The sequence below is a fragment of the Macaca nemestrina genome, chromosome 3 (genome assembly GCF_043159975.1).
Source record: "Macaca nemestrina isolate mMacNem1 chromosome 3, mMacNem.hap1, whole genome shotgun sequence".
In the NCBI taxonomy this organism is placed as follows: domain Eukaryota; kingdom Metazoa; phylum Chordata; class Mammalia; order Primates; family Cercopithecidae; genus Macaca; species Macaca nemestrina.
This window is the reverse complement of record NC_092127.1, coordinates 7,420,391-7,442,732: the sequence shown is the minus strand read 5'-3', so window position 1 is coordinate 7,442,732 and position 22,342 is coordinate 7,420,391. Positions and strand designations below refer to the sequence as shown.

The window sequence follows — 22,342 nt, the reverse complement described above, 5'->3', positions numbered from 1 at the left end:
CCTTTATAAAGAAAAATAAAATATACCTTTGAAAGAAAAATGAAGAGGGCTGCATCTTGTGTGTATTAAGCCTCAGTAGCGAGGATGATTAAAAAGGTATATACATGTTTCCTTTCACCGTTTCCTATATTTCCTTTGACTTTCATAAAAACTCTTTACTTTGGCAGGACCTTTGCAGTCAGATAGAGTCAAACATATGCCAACCAAAGCTTACACTGTTCCATCACCCCTCTATGTGCCCCTGAAATTTTTTCCTTCCTTTACTTAAAAATGCAACTGAACTTTAAATTTGTCTGAGCTTGCCTGTATGAAACCATTTTTCTTTTAAAATCATATTGATAAAAATCATATATTTTCCCCATATTATTAGCTTTTATTCCATCCACTTCCTCCCCCCATTCAGCACAAGCTACAGTTTTGACAGGTAGTGTGATGAGATTTAGAAGAGAGGCTGAAGTTAATTGAGGTTATCAAGAAAAATATTACTGTCAATTTCAGATTTTTTTAAATTATTTTAAACTCATGAATAATCAATTAAATGAAAAAGAAACGCACATTTAAGCGCATCTTGAAAATTCCCACTCCTAGGTGTGTCAGAGGAGAGAAGCCTCTTGTGACACTGTCTACAATAGAACGTACCACTGGCTTTCTGCGGATGACACAGTTTTTGGTGTTTGTGTTTTAATGATGCTTCTTTTGAAGTGACAGAATGAATACACTGGGAAGAGGAAGTTGAGCATATTCAGCCATAAAAGGCAATTTGCCTTTTCAGTGATAACCTGGCTGCACTATAGCACTGGGAATAAGTGTGGCACACAACTGTAAAGACAGGGAATCCGGGGGCCTATACTGAGGAGGATAAACAGTCAGCGATCCAGTTCTGCAGAAGGGCAAGCTTCAGTCACTGTGCTTCCTCGGGACACACTCAGGTGACTTCTGGTTTCCATATAGTGGGAAAAAGAGTCTGGCCTAAAAGGACTCACGTGACTGATATAATTTTCTTTTAAAGACTGATATGGTGTTTTATCAACTGTGCTAGCCAATTAGAGTGTCTGGATTAACTGTTTTTACTGGGAAAAAAATGATTTTTTTGCCAAAAACTTTTAAAAGAAGAAAATCCATCCAGAAAACAAAAAGGAAGCTTTCTTTGAATTTGCCCACAGATTGTCTCCCTTGGCCTTTTCCCATTGTCACGTCCCACCCCACCTGTTCTCATGTGTGTGATGTAAGTACTCTTTCCTCCGTCAAGGAAGGTTAGTATTTCATTTTATGTAGATGCCTATGGAAGGTGAAAGTCATGTTAAAGATGCTTCTGCGACCTGGACAGAAAGCTGGGGTTCCCTGTGGCTGATTCTTTTTGGGTCACTCTTTCAGTCATGTATTTATTTAGCAAACTTTTATGAAGCATCCACCAGTGTTCAACAGACAGGTCTACTTCGCTGAGAGTCTGTGTTTTAACCGGTTTAAAAGTAAGACATGTAGCATAGGATATTTGGTCATCTCTTCCTCTAACAAAATTAAATGTCTTTTTTTTTAAGTTGAATAGAAGAATCTCATAATGGTCGGCCCAAAATAATGATAACAGAAGATATAAAACTTGAAGCCAAGAAACTGCTTCAGAAAACAATATTTAAGGAGCGTGTGATAAATTTGTATTTTATCTAATTCTAAAATGGAAGGATAGTGACGGCTTTCTTAACATTCAGAATGAGAGCTGTTCATCTGACAGTCATTTTTCCTTTAGAGTGCTGGCTTTGGAGGCATTCTTTCTCATTTCCATGTGAGAAGACAGACTTCTGTCATTAAGAACTGAGCTTCCAGGTATGAAGTCCTGAAATATCCATGTATTGAGAGCCATCACTTTGACTAATGGAAGATCCTGACCACATATCATCTTAAGCACCTCTTCACAGTGTGTCATTTTTCCAGCTCAGTTGATTTTTGATACATCTCACTTTATCAGTCATCGAAGTGGAAATTTCATCACTTTTATCTGCTTTCTGAGTTTTTCTTAGTGTTTGTTTGTAATAGGTTTTATGGGTGATTAGTTATGGGAATTGCGGCATTCTCGGTGATGGGAACCTATCTTAATTTTACTCATGAAACCTGTTTCTCTCATAAAGTATGTCATAAACCCCAGGGAGAATTTGTTTTGCATTTAAACATACCTTGTTGAAATTAGGATAGATGCTTTTTAGCACCACTTAGTATAGACATTAATAGCTGAAATTATCTGCATTTGCTCTAATGTTCGAGCATTGGCCTTCTCAACTGTGTGATTTCACATGTTGGTCACTGTGCTGGGACGTGCCACTGACTGACTGCTCCACTGCGCACTTTCAGATATCAGAATTTTACCAAAGCCCTACTGAACAATATTACGACATAAGAGTCATATTTCTGTTGTGTTGGTGGATGATCATGTTTGCTTTAAAAGTTTTCACGGTAAAGCATAAGAATTGACATGGCCCATCATTTCATTGTATCCAGTGTAACTGTATATACCTGCCCTGAGAGTCAACGCACCGTCATTGTCCAGTGTATAAATTTTACATCATACATATCTGGTTTTGAGCCCTAGCTGTCTACTTAACAGGTGTGGACCTTGGTGAGGGGGTGACTTAATGTCTCTTGAGTCTAGATTTCCTTATGTGTAAATACAAGTTATTAAAAGAACCAATCTTTTAAGTTTGTTGTAGAATTTCAATGAGATAAGGCATGTAACATGGACATTTAATGTGGTACTCAATACATTTTAGCTATGGACATTCAACTTTTTAAAGTCTGTATGTGACAACTTTCTAGGCACCACACGGGCGTAGGATCCTCAGATTAATTGTATGTGTTAATTTTAATGGTTTAATTTTTAATTCGGAGCTTTCTTCTTTTGTTTTTCTATTGTGTGGTTATAATTAGAATATCCTGCTCAACGATCATGTTTTCAAGACAGAAATTTTACAGTAATAAAAGTCATGGAGACATAGAAATGTGATAGCCTGATTTTGTTAGAATAAGATTTTTGCTAGATCATCACATTTCCAGTATTTGAGAGGAAAACTTAAAATAGACTATGAAGACTATAGGGTATTGGCAAGTAAAAAAAAAAAAAAAAAAGCAAAAGAAAATGAATTAAATCTAGTAGCAAGTAGGAGATGCCCTGAAGACAATACTCCAATACTCTATTATCTTTCCTCTTTCAAGGTAATTTTTTTTTTTTTTTTTTTTTTTTGAGACAGAGTCTTGCTTTGTTGCCCAGGCTGGAGTGCAGTAGCACAATCTCGGCTCACTGCAACCTCTGCCTCCCAGGTTCAAGTGATTCTCCTGCCTCAGCCTCTCGAGTAGTTGAGATTACAAGTGTGCACCACTATGCCCAGATAGTTTTTTGTATTTTTAGTAGAGACAGGGTTTCACTGTGTTAGCAGGGATGGTCTTGATCTCCTGACCTCATGATCCACCTGCCTCGGCCTCCCAAAGTAATGGGATTACAGGCATGAGCCACTGCGCCCAGCCAAGATTTTTTTTTTAATTAAAATTGGCTGTATTGTCTCATGAAAGTTCACATTGATCAGGAAATATCGATGATTGAAGACCTATTGTATACAAGGCACAAAGGTAGGCAGCACTGGAGTAGGTTTTTCTGTTGGGGTGACCGTGAATTTTGAAGCAGAGAAGGGTGTGGAAAATGATGGCACAATAATAGTTCAGTTACAATCAGCACTCCTGCTTCTCACCTGTCGTGTCCAACAGAGTGTGCAATCTGAAACGGAAGTGACACAGCTTAAAACTGTTTCGCATGGATAGGGGATTTGTGGGGCTGTACAGATCCCTTATCATCCTCCAGTGGTTTGCCGCCACTGTGCCTCGGCTTACTGATGTGCTGCACGTGAATGAGAGGTGCTACTACAGTGATAGGAGTTTGTCGAGGGGTTTTTCTTTCTTCCTCTTTCCTCTTCTCCTCTGTTCTCCCCTCTCCTCTTTTCTTCTCTCTTTTTTTTATTATACTTTAAGTTCTAGGGTACATGTGCACAATGTGCAGGTTTGTTACACACGTATACATGTGCCATGTTGGTGTGCTGCACCCATTAACTCGTCATTTACATTAGGTATATCTCCTAATGCTATCCCTCCCCCCTCCCCCCACCTCACCACAGGCCCTGGTGTGTGATGTTCCCCACCCTGTGTCCAAGTGATCTCATTGTTTAATTCCCACCTATGAGTGTCTTCTCTCTTTTTATTCCTGTAGCAGGAAGACACAGGTGGATGGTAAGGTCTAATTTCCAGAAAGCTGAGCATTGCTGCTTGTGAACGTGGTATCTTTGGCTACCACTGAGGGTTAGACTCAGGTCCACTCCAGCAATTGTGACATATTTACTGAAATCTGTGAGCTTTTTGCTCTGGAAGTATCAAAGAGGACATGGTCAAGGCAGCAAACACATCTACAAAAAAAAAAAAAGGAACAGATTGTTAACAAATAACAAGTTCTGAAGGCCAGCAAGTAAGACAGCTTTTGTTTTTTTATCAACACTGTAAGGTGCTGATTTACTGTAAAAATAATTGCATTATAATTGGATGTGGCTTTTCAGTGTTGTTTTTTGAACAGTGTTGTTTTTTCAGTCTTTTATTCCTTTCAACATGCCACCAAACTGTTTAGTATTTCGAAGTAGGCCATGAATGCTGTGCTGGAGGATTTATTGAACAAGAAAATTAGGTGTAATCGACTAAAAATGTTATTGCAGTGAACCATCCACAGATCATGGAGGAGAGTTATTATTCAGAATCTGCGTTTTGATGGTATTCACTTTATGACATTTTAGCCATCATTTATCCTCTTTCACTACAGTTCTTAAACTAGATCCTTCAGATGTGTGTCCCGGGTCTCTTTCCCGGTTACACGCCTCTGCTTCTGCACGGTGGCTCTCTGCTGCCTTCCTGCCTTGGCCTTGGATGGAAGGGTAACTGCCTGCAGAGTAGTAAATGATTGGACTGCGTCCTGTGTATGTGGCTTTGCAGCAATACCCAATGCCAGTGTGATGCGTGGTGCTTACTTCACAGAAGCCCCTTTCGTGTAGGGCCTCGGAGGAAGTCGTTGCTATCCTGCATGTTCTTATGCAGTTTAGTGATGGTGGAAGGGAAAGAATTTCTTACACCGTTGTTATTAACACCCTAAATCCTGCAGATCTGACCAAAGGGACTATGTCCCTAGCCATTCGGGAAGTGTGCAAGGCAGAAGCACGGTCCATATGGGAGGAGCTGGAGGTGCCTGGCCCTGTCTGGTCAGGGGGTGGGTCTGGCTGACCTTTTCCCGTTCAGCACCAGGAAGGTACACAAACCTGTACTTCATGCACCCAAGGAGAAGAAAGAGGGCCTCCTCTTCTGCCCCCTGATATGACAGTAAGCCATACTTACATTTGAAAGATAGTTTCTTTCTTTTTTTCTTTTTTCTTTTTTTTTTTTTTTGAGACAGAGTCTTTCTCTGTCACCCAGGCTGGAGTGCAGTGGCACCCTCATAGCCTGCAACCTTGATCTCCTGGGCTCAGGTGATCCTCCCAACTCAGCCTCCCAAAGTGCTAGAATTAAAGGCCTGAGCCACCACATCCAGCCTGAAAGATACCTTCTGAATCAGGTTTGTACAGCCAAGTTACTATGAAAGCATACGTGAAAATGTTTATAAATTATAATACATTTTATAAGTATGTTATTATCATAAGTAGATAGGTGTTTACTACTTGAATCTTTGAGTTACCTGGATGCATTTCTTAAGGAGAGTTTAAAACCAAATGTTTTAATAGGAAATTACATTATAATAATTTGAACGTTTCCCATTTATTGCTTATTATTATTACTGGATCAATATTTTGATACTCCTGGCGCTCTGAACCCCATCTGAGCAGAAACCTGTAGTATCTGAGGACTCTTGCCAATAGCATAATGGTAGATTGTGTCAAGAATATGCTCTTCATCTGCCTAGGGTTTCATGATTTTCAAGCTGTATGTACTAGAAAGGTTCTGTAGATAAAGTATGAGAGGAAAAAGGCATTATGTACATTAGTTGAAATTGGCATCATGTTGCCAAACTGTAATAAGCCTTAGGGGAGCTCAGTGTTGAAACTACTCAATTGAATGCTGCAGTTTCCCATAACAATTTAAAAGGCCTGCAGGCATGCTAAAGTCATAGCTGGATCTTTCAGTTAACACTCTGTAACATGACCCCAAAGTCTCATTTACATCACAGCAATTAAAATAGATTCCACATTACACGTTTACTACTACATACTGTAGAAATAATCCAATGAAATGTGGCTATTTTCCAAAAATAATATGGAACTCTTGATACGATACATATTCACAATCTCTTCTTTCCAAAGTGGTATTACCATTACACACTTGTACATACAGGATAATGATAATTGTGAAGGGGGACGAGAGTGGGGCAGATGAAGAGGAATGCAGCCTGGACTGATGAAAACTAGCAATCATTACTAGTTGGTGACCCACACGAAATTAGTTTTGTGGTCTCAGTCCGGTTCATGGGTGACAGGTGTCCATTATGCAAAATAATCATTGTAATCTGTGCTCATTGGCCCCCTACGGTGGGGGGGCCATAGTTAGAAAGTAAAGAGACCAAAAATGATATGAGCACTAAGACAGTACACCTCCTGTCTTAGAAGGGCTGCCTCTAGACTAGGACAAAATGCCAACACCCAGTTGGGAGAATGATGGAAATGGAGAGTAGCACTTACCTGAGGAAGGTATTTTCGTGAATTTAGAGTCCTTTCCTTAATGCTCCATCCAAATTAAATTTAAAATCCTCCTGACATATGGATTATAGCTATAACTATTAATTGATATCAGAACTATTTTGTAAAGAGATGAATAGCAAATTAAACTACTTTACAGCACAGCCACAGTGGGCAAAATTAGATCATATTTTCTCAACAGTGACTATTGCATTTTAGTAATGCCTCTCTTTGAGGAAACGTAGACCAAATTGACTTACTCCAAATTGTTGTTGTGGTTTAATATTTATTGAGTAGCCACAATTTACTAGCTTACCTTGAAAGTGTGGTTTTTAACAATTGTCTAGAATACATCACCAAGGTATGAAATACAGTGGCAAAAGTCCAGCTTCGCCACTTGGCAGGCAGTCAATGGGAAACCAAGGAAACTGCCTTGCTCTCTGTGCCTGCTGGAACATTCTTGCCTGCACTCCCCTTTTGTGGTCAGGAAGAGCGCTGGAAGAATCCTACTTCAGCACACATCTGAGAAGACCACATTTTTATCTACTGACTAGGTCCATTTTAATTCTCTGCCGTGGTTTATAACTACCACTAGTAACAGCATGGAAAAAAATTAATGAGCCCACTTACTCAAGAGCCTTCGTGTACATTATTGGGAGGTGCCTCCTTTGGGCAGACACAGCCCCCTCCTAGGGGTGCCGATCTGGGCAACCAGAAAGCACAGGTTGGATTGAGCCCCCAACCCCCTCAGCAGGTGACCCGATGCCTGGGTTGGGCCTTGTCTACCAGACCCATGAAAACTTTTTAAATTTATAAATTATGCACATATTTGGGATTTTTAAAATGAGACAGGGTCTCACTCTGTCACCCGGGCTGGAGTGCAGTGGTGCAATCATAGCTCACTGCAGCCTTGAACTCCTGGGCTCAAGTGATCCTTCCACCCCAGCCTTCTGAGTAGCTAGGCCTACAGATGGTATGTGCCACCATGACCAGCTAATTAAAAAACAAAACAAAACAAAACAAAAACTTGTTTTGTAGAGATGGGACCTCACTATATTGCCCAGGCTGGTGTTGAACTCCTGGCCTCAAGTGATCCTCCTGCCTCAGCCTCCTAATGTTCTGGGATTGCAGGTGTGAGCCGCTGTGCCCAACCTATGCATGTATTTGTCTTTATGATATAAATCATCTAGGAAATCCAGAACAACAAAGCTATAGGATACATGTTTTCTATTTTTACTTGACTGTTTGGCAGCATTTATGCAAAGTCATAAAATTTGATTGTATTGTGCATATGCACTTTAAGGTGTGTGACTGAACTTGACAAGTCCACACAGTATATTTCTATGTGAGCCTATACCTAGTCAAGCATATTTATATTCCCCAATACTGTTGCATTAAAATGTGTTTAAAAACAAACAATAAACACCAACGAAGAAAAATATTCTGGAGAATGGAATCCTCCGAGTCAGCACACACACTGCTAGCCAGGCTGGCTGTTTCCCACACACAGCGATACTGAGTCCAGAACCAACCTAGCCCGTGCTGTCTCCACCGCAAGCCCAGAGACTCTCCTCAGTTCTCGGGACCAATCAGACGCTCAGACTGAACCCAAAGGGTTTTGGGGACGCTGAATCTGCTCTGGAACTGATCTGTCCCCTAGAGCTTACCTTCTTCAAGGAGGAAGTGGGGTTTGGGAATTCGTCTGTCCACTGACAGATGCTATGTTGACGGAGACACCTGCATTCGCATCGCTGAGTGCGAATTTCCCACTTTCCAGGGATCTGTGAGGAAGGTGCCGTTTGGCTGGTTTGCTGCTTTTCAGACTAAGATGAGAACTGTCTGGTGGGCAGTAGACAGTGTATATGTTTATTATAGTAATTTTGCCTGTGGGTAACAGAGGCATGGATTACTGCAGTTATCCCTTATTCTCCAAATACTTGGGGGTAGTTACCAGGTCTCCACCTTTGTTACTAAAATAAGCCAAGCAGCGTTCTTCAGTCTGGAGACTCCTAATCGGTTTTATTTTTCCTCTTGAAAGTCCAGCCAGTGTCTGCCTACTGCTTTCTACCACCAAGACATAAATATTTGGATAACATTAGACATGAAATCATTTTGAAATTATTGGTGTGGGAACTATTTTTTTTCTCATTTGATGACATAGCCCTTCTGAATAAGCTCATAAAAATTCAAAACTCAATTTCTATTCACACATTTTAGCGAAATAGCAATTTCGTAACAGAGGTATAATCCCTTGCTCTCAACCTTATAGACTGGGCTTTGGTGTATTTTTCCCAAACCAGCTCCCCCAGATTACTGAGGTTTAAGCCTAATGACAGCAGACATTATTCTCAGACACTGGACAATGTTCTCGATGTCATTCTGGTAGTCACCCTTTATCAAGTATTCATTATGTTATGTGCCAATAACTGTGCTAAGTACCTTAAAAAACTTTATCTCATTTAAGCTTCATAATATCTCTATTATAAAGGTATTGTCATATGCCTTTTGGATAATTAAAGGTAGTAAACTAAGCCTCGGAGAGCTTGAAGTAACCTGTCCAAGGCCATATGTCACATCAATTGTAGAGTGGAGCTAGACTTTAGACATAGTTTTGTCTGATTAAAAAACCTGTTCTGTATCTCCTTCTTAGTTGTATTGATATAGATTTTTTTGGCTGAAATATCCAGGGTAAGAACTTGTTATTTCAGAAGCATATTTCTTTTTTTTTTTTTAATTCTTATATATTTTTTTAATTGCGATGGGATTTCACTATGTTGCCTAGGCTGGTCTCGAACTCCTGGGCTCAAGTGATCCTCCTGCTTCAGCCTCCCAAGTAGCTTGGATTACAGGTGTGTGCCACCATACCCAGCTCTCAGAATCATTTATTTCTGTCAGTCACTGAGTTCTGTTTCTTCTACATAGACCTCAGTGACCAGGAGGCAGGCTTTCTCCAAATGATGGCAAAAATGTGAACAAGCTGCAAGTTTACATCTTCCCCTTAGCAACTCTAATGAAAAGAGTAGGCTCATTCCCCGTAGTTTTACCAGATGTCCCAGGACTGACCTCATTGGTCACATGTTCATTCTTAACCAATCACTGAGATTCTGTTCAGGCTGTTCCTGGACCCTAGGACTGGGGTCTGCTCCATCCGAACACCTTTGTCTCCATGTGGGGGAAGGATGTTTTTTTTCAGGGAAATACACGAAACAGCGGGTCTTTTTTTGTTTTTTGGGTTTTTTTGAGACAGAGTCTCACTCTGTTGGCCAGGCTGCAGTGCAGTGGCACAATCTTGGCTCACTGCAACCTCCATCTCCTGCGTTCTAGCGATTCTCCTGCCTCAGCCTCCCGAGTAGCTGGGACTACAGGTGTGTGTCACCATGCCCAACTAATGTTTTTTGTATTTTTAGTAGAGATGGGGTTTCACCACGTTGGCCAGGCTGGTCTCAAACTCCCAACCTCAAGTGATCTGCCCGCCTTGGCTTCCCAAAGTGCTGGGATTACAGGCGTGAGCCACTGTGCCTGGCCCACAAAACAAAATTAGTACAACTACCATGGCTGTGATGGAAGAGAGCCTCTCTCCTTTGATAACTGAACCACATAGGATGAGAGACAAGCAAAGAGGATGGTGACCATGTCGCCCTCTGAAACACATAATATCACACCAGGGTGTCATTCGTGTTCTTCTCTAATTGTCTTTTCCCTGAAGAAGCAGCTTGAACATGTTTTCAGTAGATTTTATCCTCTTGATCTTAAATTTTACACCTTTCTTACTCCTGAGTTGAATTTCACTTGGTTTTTATTTTTGCATCCCCAAAGCTGTGATCTCTGCAAATGTAATTATCATGGCATTTTCAATATGACAACCTTCAATGCCTTCGTTAATACTGGATCTGTTGACATCCTGACACAGTTTGTTAAAATCAGTGCAGTCATCTCTCTCTCTCTTTTTTTCTTTTTTTACAATTTTTCTTTCTTAAATCTCCTCTTTGTTCTAAGGTTTGGAAGTACAGTCCAGTGGTTAAGAGGACAGATTTGGAATGAAACTGAAATGTGTTCAAATTCTGCTCAGGTAATTTCTGACTCTGTGACCTTGGATGGGGCAGTTAATGTCTCTGGTCCTCAGTTCTCTCATGCAAAAATGGAGTTTATAATTCTTACTTAGCAAGGTTGTTGTGAGGATTAAGTGAGGTCATATATGTAAAGCACCTGGCATATTTTAAGCACTCAATAAGTAATCAAGATTGAAATTAATAATTCATCAAGGAGCTTTTATGTCCACTCTGAAAGAGAGGAATACGCCCAGCACTTAGGAAAATCGTATGAGCTCTTCATGGAAGAAGCTCCCCCAGGGGCATGCAGACTTCCCAACTATCACTGGGCCAGGGACACCCATCTTTAAGGCACTTTTAAAATATGGAAAGCTGTAGTTGTCTGTAAGTCGTCTAGAAAACTTGCTTTTCTCTCATTACAACTATAGGTTTGAATTTGGACTTGATGCTACACAAGTCTTACCATTTGGCAACTTTTCCAAGAAATAAATGGAAGAGCACCATATGGGGGTGTGAACCCCAGCCTAGCCACACTACTAGTTAGTTGCATGACTTGAACATTTTTATTAGTTCTCCTAGTTCCTTATTTGTAAAACTGGTAATAACACAAACTTGCTGTGTTGCTGTTAGGATTAGAAATGCAATGTGTAAAATACCGAGCATGAAAAAGCGTTTAATAAATTGAGGTTATTAAATAGAATAAATAGAGATTATTATTATTACTGTGTGTTTGATTGTGCCTGGCACGTCCACTGATGTGATCATGTTTAGCTGAAGATGGAATGACCTAGAGCAATCAGAATAAGACATCTGGAGTGATATCAAAGTGTCTATTTGGTTGTTTTTTTACCTAGTGTGTTTGAGGCCATTCGGGTACCACAGTATTATCTGCATGACATATAATTGTGTTTCTTACTTTTCCCTCTGAACCAGATATTATTACTGGCAAAAATTTCAAAGGCCTGGCTCATGCTGAAGCACAGCTGAAAAAAGTAGTGGCCTCTATATTCAGGGTGTCTGATTTAAGCCATCATAGAAATGTGTAAATAGGTATGATAGATATTGGTGGATCCGGGCAGGCAGACAAATTGAGAGGTATTATTTACACTTTACCCTAAAGGTCTGCAAGCTTGGAATGCTGCATTTGGCTCAGCTATATTGGATCCTTGAGTGACTTTTCCCATCTATTCTAAGTATAGAAATTATGACCCTGTAGTTATTCCTCTGTTTGCAACCACGAACTAAAAAACTGGATTAATATATATTACTAGTGTCTATTAAATTCTTTCCATAATTTTTATAAGGAAAAACAGAATCACTTTTATTTTCAAACCATGCAAGTGAATTGTTCTGTTTTTAAATCCTAGAATATATTCTCACTTTACTATGTAAATTAGCCTTATTATCTTTATTTTTTTCTTTTTTGATCATTTCCAGTTTTTGTTTCCTTCTACATAGGAATATTTTTGAAAAAAATTTTAATGCATTGATGAGAGTTAAGCCACTTTTCTTATAGCCTAAGGCACTGTTCTATATATTTTCCAATTAAAAATCTTCCACTATTCACAGTTATTCAGTAGCTATTTTAATATATTTCCTAAATATACTGTGTATATTTCTATATATTTTATTATCTAAATTTACATTTATTTATGATAAAACAATTAAACCATGATGAGTAGTTTTGAATTTTAAAACAATAAGCTTTCTATTCATTATACTTAAAATAATGACATATCTTTATCAACATGAAAATGTTCATATATTAAGTAAAAATGGGTTACAAGATTATCCATTTTAAATATATATGTATATCTATACACACATGTTCGTATATACATACAGCATATGCATGGAAAATGTCTGAAAAGGTGAACACCAAAAGGCTAGGAGGGCAATTTATTTTGGCTTATCTGCATTTTCTAGTTTCCAGAAGGAAAAAATTTACCTGCTTAATACATATTTTAAATGAAAACAAAAAAGCAAACGTTGGGGATGTGTATTAAATAGTGCTTAGGGGATGGCCTCCTGTTTTCTCTCTCTCAGGAGAGTTTCCTCTTCACTCAGCTGCTCAAGCCAGAAAGTTGGTATCATTCTCAACTCTTTGCTTTTCCTCACCCTCGTTTTAGCCCATCATAGTCATGCTGATGCCACCTCTATCTCTCATAGCCATCCATTTTTCTAAATCTCCACTCCATCCCTTTTCCCCTATTTTCCATCCTTCAGCCAGAGAGATCTTCCTAAGCTAAAAGTCTCATTTGTACAATTATAAATAAATTGATTTTATTTCACTTCTGTCTCCTTTTTCAGATTAAAAGAGCACAGGGGCTATGTGTTGTATATTCCTCCATTCCCATTGCTTCTCACAGTGTCGTGTCACCATGACAACTGGTAGCATTTATACATGTAGGATAAATAAATAAGTAAAGAAATTAATGATCACTATGCTTTGTGCACAATTTCAGGTCTATACATACAGATCAGTTGCATTCTTTTGAATCACTGCACAGTGTTCCTCTATCTGGTCTTGTCTTGCTCTTTCATCCAATGTGACAATCTCTGCCTTTTAATTGGTGTGTGTAAATTATTTGTATTTAATGTGATTATTGATAGAGTTAGAATTCTCTTTTTTCATTCGTTTACTTTTAACCTATTTGTGTCATTACATTTAAGTGTGTTTCTTGGAAACAGCACCTAATTGAATCTTTAAAAATAATCCAATCTAGCCAGGCACGGTGGCTCACACCTGTAATCCCAGCACTTTGGGAGGTCGAGGCAGGCAGATCACAAGATCAGGAGATCAAAAGCATCCTGGTTAACATGGTGAAACCCCGTCGCTACTAAAAATACAAAAAATTAGCCAGGCGTGGTGGCAGACACCTGTAGTCCCAGCTACCCGGGAGGCTGAGGCAGGAGAATGGCATGAACCTGAGAGGTGGAGCTGGCAGTGAACCGAGACCATGTCACTGCACTCCAGCCTGGGTGACAGAGTGAGACTGAAAAAAAAAAAAAAAAAAAAAAATCCAATCTGAAAATCTCTGCATTTTGTGGAGTGTTTAGACCATTTATATTTAATGTGATTTTTGACCTAGTTAAGTTTAAGTCTATCATCTTCCTATTTGCATTTGATTTGTACCATATTTTCTGTGTTCAACTTTCCCCTTTTACTACCTTCTTTTGATTAATTGTATATTTTTATGCTTCCATTTTTAAAAACTCTGTTATCCCTTTCGTGACTATTAGTTATAACTATTTGCTTTGTTGTTTCAGTGCCTTCTTTAGGGTTTAAACTATATATCTTTAATATAACACTGTCTACCTTGACGTGATATTAGGTAACTTCACATACCTTGTAATAGTGTACTTCTGTATGTTCTCTCCCTTCCTTTATGCTATTATTGTGATATATTTTACTTACACATGTTATAAATGCTACAGTACACTGCTATGATGATTGCTTAGTTGTCTGTCTTTTAAGATTTAAATAGTAAGACAAATATCTTACATACTTAACCACATACTTACCATTTTCAAGTACTGTTTATTCCTTTGTGTAGGTACATATTTCTATGTGATTTTGTTTTTATTTTGCCTGAAGGGCTTCCTTTACATTTTTTGTAATGAGAGTCTGCTGATGATCAGCTTCTGTATGTCCAAAAAGGTATTTATTTCACCTTCATTTTTGAGAGATATTTTCATGGGATATAAAATTCTAGGGTGAGTTTTTTTTTTCTTTCAGTACTTTAAAGATGTTTCTCTACTGTCATTTTGCTTACATTATTTCCTTTGAGAAGCTCTGTATGTGATATGCCTTTTTCCTGTGTCTGCCTTTAAGATTTTCTCTTTATCACTGGTTTTGAACAATTAATCATAACCAAATGCCCTGGTGTAGTTTTGTTCACATTTCTTGTGTTTGGTGCTTGTTGAACTACTGGTATCTGTAAGTTTATAATATTCATCAATTTTGAAACATCTTCAGTTACTATTTCTTCACATTTTTTTCTGTTCACTTTTGTTTGTCTTCTTCTTCTGGGATTCCAACCACATGTATATTGGTCTCTTAAAGTAGTCCTGTATCCTTCTGATGTTTTATTTATTTATTTATCCACCTATTCTTTTTCTGTGCTTTATTTTGCGTAGTTTCTATTACCATTTTGAGTTCTCTACTCTTTTCTTCTGCAGTGTCTAATCTGCCATTAATTCTATTCAGTATATTTTTTATCTCAGACATTGAAGTTTTTCTCTTGAAGTTTGACTTTAGTCTTCCTTTTATATATGCCATGTCTCTAATTTTTTGATTGTATGGAATACAGTTACAATAACCATTTTCATGTCCTTCTCTGTGAATTCTTACATCAATATCACTTCTGGGTAGTTTCAATTGATTAATTTTTCTCTTTATTATTTTCCTCCTTCTTTGCATGCCTGGTAATTTTTGATTGGATGTCAACTATGGTGGATTATATCTTGTTGAATGATGGATATTTTTATATTTCTGTAATATTCTTAAGCTTTGGTGTTGTGCAGTTAAGCTACTTGGAAACAGTTAGAGCCTTCCTGGTCTTGCTTTTAAGTTTTGCTAGGTAGAACCAGAACTGTGTTTAGTTTACTGCTAATTATTCCCCACAACTGAGGCAAGACCTTTCTGAGTACATTGCCCAGTGAAGTATGATTTTATTTTCCCAATCTGGCTGCTGGAAACAGACACTATTCTTGGTCTTGTGTGAGCCCTCTATGCTTACTTTACCTATAATTCAGTGGTCCTTTAGAGGGAAAGTTTTGCCCTCAGGGACATTTGGTAATATCTAGAAATATTTTTTTTTTTTTTTTGAGATGGAGTCTTGCTCTGTTGCCGGGGCTGGAGTGCAGTGGCCGGATCTCAGCTCACTGCAAGCTCCGCCTCCCGGGTTCACGCCATTCTCCTGCCTCAGCCTCCCGAGTAGCTGGGACCACAGGCGCCCGCCACCTCGCCCAGCTAGTTTTTTTTTTTTTTTGTATTTTTTAGTAGAGACGGGGTTTCACCGTGTTAGCCAGGATGGTCTCGATCTCCTGACCTCGTGATCCGCCCGTCTCGGCCTCCCAAAGTGCTGGGATTACAGGCTTGAGCCACCGCGCCCGGCCTTAGAAATATTTTTGATTGTCATGACTGAGGGTGTGACTGGCATCTAGTGGGTAGAGGCTAGGAGTACTGCCCAACATCCTACTACAAAATGCCCCACTCTCACAAAAAAGGAATTTTTCTTTCAAGAAGGTGAGTAGTGCTGAGGTTGAGATACCCTGATATAGTCCTTTCATATCATTCGTTCTCTGCCCGTCAGTGGTCTCCTCACACACCTGTGTTGATCAGTACTCTGTGGAACAACCCAGAGGGACCCTTTGCAGATCTTCAGGATTCTTTCTCCAAGTGGCTCTCTTTTCTCCAGCAACTTGTCCTGCAAACTCTTACCACCTGTTCTACAGGGCTCAGCTTCACCTCTAATTGAGAGAGTCTTCTGGACTCTTCCTGGGCCCCCCTTCCTCTGCTACAGTCTGGAAATTTTGAAGGCAGTAAGCAAGTGTGATCCACGGCACAGCTTATCTGTTTCTCATCTCTCAGGCTTAACTGTCCTTTACTGACTGATGTCAATGGCTTGAAAACTGTGGTTTCAGATATTTTGTCTGTTTGTTGTTATTGTTTTAGATAGCAGGGTAATCCAGTTCTTGTTATTGCAATCTTGGCTGGAAGCAAAAGGTGGCTTCTTATTTATTATTGCTATCAAAAGTTCTCTTTATTTACTGTCATGTGTAAAGGAAACAACCTGCCCAATTTTAACCTCCTCAATCACTGCTCATTATATTTATTTTTCTCTGTCTCTGAATCTTCCCAGCAAGTCTCACATTTTATGTTCATAGTAGGTTCCCTTTTGCCTGTATTTCCTTTCACAGTCTTTGTAGAGTGTTTTTTGAGATAGGGTCTTACTCTGTCTCCTAGGCTGGAGTGCGGTGGCACTGTCATGGCTCACTGCAGCCTCCACATCCTAGGCTCAATAGATCCTCCCATCTCAGCCACCCAAGTAGCTGGGGCTACAGGCATGTGCCACTGTGCCTGTTTTTTTGTTTTGTTTTTGTTTGGTTTGGTTTTTATAGAGACAGGGTTTCATCAGGCTGGTCCCAAACTCCTGGGCTCAAGCAATCTTCCTGCCTTGGCCTCCTAAAGTGCTGGAATTACAGGTATGAGCCACCATGCCTGGCCTTGTGTTTCAACTTTTTACCACTAACATGATAGTTAGATTCTCTTGTGTTCTACTACTTGAAACTATAAGCTCAAATTCTAGTTATGCTTGAATTTAGCTCTAGAAGAAAAAAATCATAATATGATTTTATTTTTGTACTTATTTCAATTCTTTGATTTATAAATTTGCCTCAGGAAACATAATTTTTTCTAAAATGAACAAAAGCAATTGATTTCCTCAATTATTTTAGTTATTCAATAAAGGAAATGCTTTGAAATTCTTATGGTATGCAAAGTTATATTTACTGTTCAATTAACATAACTGGTAATAAATCATAAATACTAACTTAGTGAAAATATGAATTGTGAATAAAAAAAGGCAAAAAAATTTTGGTACTCTGTACAAAGAACTTAATTTAGACCTTTAATCTAAAATGTGTTGGTGTAAATTAGTGTTTCTTTGAAGTCTGGTTCTTTTGGGCGTGAACTTTTCCAGACTATAATAAAGATAGGAGGACACTCTATATAGAGATATCCAAGGTAACATTCAAGGATGTGTAATTGGTACAGAAAACAGATAAAAGTGGAAGCATGAGTGAGTTTGATCTAGAGGTTATTTAATCTTTTGGATTTGGATATTTGTTTATATTTCAGTCTCTACATAGATATATACCACCTTATGGAATTTTGGAACTACAATTGATGTTAGGGTTGTTTGATAAATTGTAATCATTGGCATCAAGGGTTTTAAAGATACAAAAATTACAGTTAAAATCAAGTTACTTTCTAAAGATATTAAAAAGTATTTCGTCAGGATTAGGAACATGTTACAAAACAATGTAAAGATGTCGTTAAGTTCTCTGGCCAGGTTTCAAAATATATTTAAATAATACATCTGAAAGAGAGGATAGGATCACCCTAAGTCTGGTGTCCATAAGGCAGGGATTGCCTGCCCTTTCATTCATTCAGTCACATACTGAATGTTGGGAAGAAACAAATAACCAAGTAATCCAGCTTGCTTTAAGCCCAGCTGTGATTTCCAGAGGAGTGCTATGGTCAGTAACTGAGGTGCGTTTCAAGGAGCTAATGAAAATTAACCAAATCAGCTTGATATTGTTGTGTATTTGCTGTAGTCAGTTCAATCAGAAGTTTTTATTTGTTTTGTTTTTTTGAGACGGAGTCTCACTGTGTTGCCTGGGCTGGAGTGTAGTGGCATGACCCATGGCTCACTGTAGCCTTGAAGTCCTGGGCTCAAGCGATCCTCCTGTCTCAGCCTCCTGAGTAGCTAGAACTACAGGCATGTGCCACCATGCCCAGCTGATTTTTAATTTTTTTGTAGTGATGTGGTCTCACCGTGTTGCCCAGGCTGGTCTTGAACTCCTGGCCTCAAGCAGTCCTCTCACTTCAGCCTCTCAAAGTGCTGGGATTACAGGCGTGAGACACTGAGCCTGGCCAATCAAAAGTTTTTTTGTTTTTTGTCTGTTTGTTTTTGTCAACTTTCTAATGGCTTTCCTTATTTTTCAAAGGCTTTGCCCACTGATGCTGCTAATGTCATATTCATTACATGCTTTTTGCTGAAAATGCACACAGTGACCCTCTTCCTTGCGTAGGACTCTGCAGTCACCATCAAAGTGCTCTAACAGTTTGGCATTACTTAAGCTGCATTTCTTAACCTTCTCATCTTCAGCCTTGAGTGGAAGAGATAACACAGAAAACTGCCTTTTGAAGTCATATTGAACTCATTGACTTCCATCAATGAAGCATATCAGTAGTTGCAAATATTACAGTGTAGATTAAATCCTCGAAGAGTCTGAACTATGTACAAAAATGAAAAGAGAGATGCAAAGGACTTTTTATTGTTTGCAGTCTAAGATCAAATTGCCTCGATCTTTGACGGCATAATAAAATACTACATCTTGATGTATTGTGGCACTGGAGAATTGTTTCACAAATAAAGAAAACTCAGATATTTGATGCTAGAGATGTTTTAGAAAGCTTAAGAATACCTAAAATCATCTTTCCATTACTAGGTATTAACATTTAGTTGGTATTGATTTATAAACTTTAGAAATATTACCGCAAAGTTGCACCTTTTTTTTTTTTTTTGAGACGGAGTCTCGCTCTGTCGCCCAGGCTGGAGCGCAGTGGCGCGATCTCGGCTCACTGCAAGCTCCGCCTCCCGGGTTCCCGCCATTCTCCTGCCTCAGCCTCCTGAGTAGCTGGGACTACAGGCGCCCGCCACCGCGCCCGGCTAATTTTTTGTATTTTTAGTAGAGACGGGGTTTCACTGTGGTCTCGATCTCCTGACCTTGTGATCCGCCCGCCTCGGCCTCCCAAAGTGCTGGGATTACAGGCTTGAGCCACCGCGCCCGGCCAAAAGTTGCATCTTTAATTGTGATTACTATGTTAAAGAATGTACTGATTATCCAATTTGCAAGATTATAAAATGGTATCATGAAAATGATACAGTAGAGAGAATACTTTTTGCCCTTAAAGATCGAAATGGGGCCAGACGCTGCAGCTCACGCCTGTGAATCCCAACACTTTGGGAGGCCAAGGCGGGCAGATCACCTGACGTCAGGAGTTTGAGACAAGCCTGGCCAACATGATGAAACCCCATCTCTACTAAAAATACACAAATTAGCTGGGTGTGGTGACACGCGCCTGTAATCCCAGCTATTTGGGAGGCTGAGGTGGGAGAATCACTTCAACCAGGGAGGCAGAGGTTGCAGTGAATGAGATTGTACCAGTGCACTCCAGCCTGGGTGAAAGAGTGAAGCTCCGTCTAAAAAAAAAAAAAATCCAAACAGACAAAGAGAATGGAAAGATGGATGGTTTAAATCAGAGGTTTACACACTGTTTTCTCTAAAGGACCAGATAGCAAATAGTTTAGACTTTGCAGGCCATCAGGTCTCTGTGTTCGTTTCCTGTGGCTGCAGTGACAAATGACCACAACCCTGGTGGCTTAAAACAACAGGAAGTTAATCTCTCAGTTCTGGAGGTCAAAAGTGTGAGGTCAAGGGCCACACCTCTGCAGTCCAGAGAAGGATCTGCTCCGCGCCTCTCTTCTGACTTCCGTTTGCTGCTGGCGGCCATTCGTGCTCCTTGGCTGGCAGCGCCATTGCTCCCATCTCTGCCTCTGTCTTCGCCTGGCCTTCCTTCCTATGTGTCTGTGTGTGCCTGTATCCAAATTTTCCTCTCCTGTCTCTCATAAAGACACCAGTCATTGCGTTTAGGGCCCTCCCTAATCCAGTATGACCTCATTGTAACCTTATTACATCTGCAGAAATAAAAGTAAAACTCCATTTTCAAATAAGATCACAGTGGCAGATACTGGGAGTTAAGATTTCAGTTAAGGTTTACCTTTTCGGGATACGCAATTCAAACCACTGCAGTCCTGTTGCAGCCACTCAGCTCTGTCTTTGTAGCATGAAAATGGCCAAGGACAATACGTCAACAAATGCAAGGGCTGTGTTCCAGAAAAACTTTATTTACAAAAACAGGTGGTGGATCCGATTTGGCTGGCAGAGTTTGCCAGTCAATACCTAGTCCAACTAATGGAAGCAGAACAGCAGCAGAGCAGAAAACAATTTCCCCTTGCTTCAATCAGTTCAGTTTTAAAGTACCAAAATGCATACATATGTGTATATATAGCAACACTTATTTTAAAATAGATGTCAATTTAGGGCAAGAAATGAAACTTTCAGAATGACTTCAAATCCCGAATCTTTATTACTAAAAATGCTCGATTTATATTTTTCTGATCAATGAAAAGCTTTTTAATGATCATTTAGTTTTCAGTCTATAGGGCCTTCCCTCCAAAAAGATCAAGACGATTTGGAAACAAAATTTCCCTGGAACTTAGACATATGTATTCACTCTGTTAGAAAGAATGTACCTGTTTCCCTGACTAAATGTATGCCTCATAAGGACAGGAACATTTATCCACTCTTTGTCCTCAGCACCTAGAAGATAGACTAACACATAGTAGTCATCCAGTAAATATTCATCTGAAATAACTTCTCGGGGCTGGGCACAGTGGCTCACGCCTGTAATCCCAGCACTTTGAGAGGCCGAGGCAAGTGGATCACCTGAGGTCAGGAGTTCTAGACTAGCCTCACCAACATTGTGAAACCCTGTCTCTACTAAAAATACAAAAATTAGCTGGGTGTGGTGGCGTGTGCCTGTAATTCCAGCTACTCAGGAGGCTGAGGCAGGAGAATTGCTTGAACCTGGGAGGCAAAGGTTGCAGGGAACCGGGATTGTGCCACTGTACTCCAGCCTGGGCAACACAGCAAGACTCTGTCTCAAAATAATAATAATAATAAAATAAAATCTCTTGGCTGGGAGCGGTGACTCACGCCTGTAATCCCAGCACTTTGGGAGGCAGAAGCGGGTAGATCACGAGGCCAGGAGATGAAGGCCATCCTGGCTAACCTGGTGAAACCCCATCTCTATTAAAAATACAGAAAAATAGCTGGATGTGGTGGCGAGCTCCTGTAGTTCCAGTTACTTGGGAGGCTAAGGCAGGAGAATTGCTTGAACCTGGGAGGCGGAGGTTGCAGTGAACCAAGATCGCGCCACTACACTATAGCCTGGGCAACAGAGCGAGATTCCTTCTAAAAAAAAAAAAAAAAATTAAATTAAAAAAAAATAAGTTAAAAAAATACTTCTCTTTGTTGGAATAAAAAGAGTGAATTGGTAAGTTGTTTTAATCCTTTTGTATAAAAATGATCTGTCACCATACCTTGAAAATGTTTATTATTTCAATTTAAGATTGAAAGGAAAGGTACAACAGGAGAAATTCAGTTTCTCTTAGGAGCTATTGAATTTGTAAATATAATAATAGAGTAATGAATCAGAGGGGTCAGTGAAAAATCGTTTTTTAAAATAAAAATCACATTCATGGAAAAGAAGACAAAGGTAGAGAAATCAAGATATATTCCAAGACTAAACTAAAATGTTAGCAACTGCTTTGAACAGCTCGGTATTTGGTAGCAATATCGATATTTGGAAGCAGAGAAATATGGAACCCCACAGGGGAACCCTTCATTGGCAACATGGCGAGAGGAGGGTATGATTTGGTTGAAGACATAGCAGGGAGGAACACTCCAAACCTTCCCAGGTCTGGGCTCTGGAACTCTGTGGTTATTCCAGCCCAGGGAGTCTTGCCACTCTTCTTGTAGCTGATGGAAGGCAAAACTTTGAAAGTGAGGGGAACATTTGTAATGTTACAACAGAAAGGATCAAGAATTGTTGACAACTCCAGGATAAGCTGAGTTGACATGGGAGAGAGTCAGCCACAAGGCTCCAAGTTGGAAGCACATTAATGAGCTGTGTGGTGT

At 39.6% G+C, this 22,342-nt stretch overlaps 1 protein-coding gene across 19 annotated transcripts in view; it reads left to right on the top strand.

The window, feature by feature from the left end:
- Positions 1-22,342, top strand: part of LOC105466614 (teneurin transmembrane protein 3) — a 2,765,046-nt gene that overhangs the window by 2,260,729 nt on the left and 481,975 nt on the right. The window contains exon 1 of one of the 19 annotated variants that reach the window (XM_011715675.2): positions 10,791-10,806. The exons of the other annotated variants lie outside the window; for them this stretch is intronic. The gene's annotated coding sequence lies outside the window, so the exon portion shown is untranslated. Of the gene's footprint in view, positions 1-10,790; positions 10,807-22,342 lie in introns of those variants that run through there. 19 annotated transcript variants of the gene reach the window in all.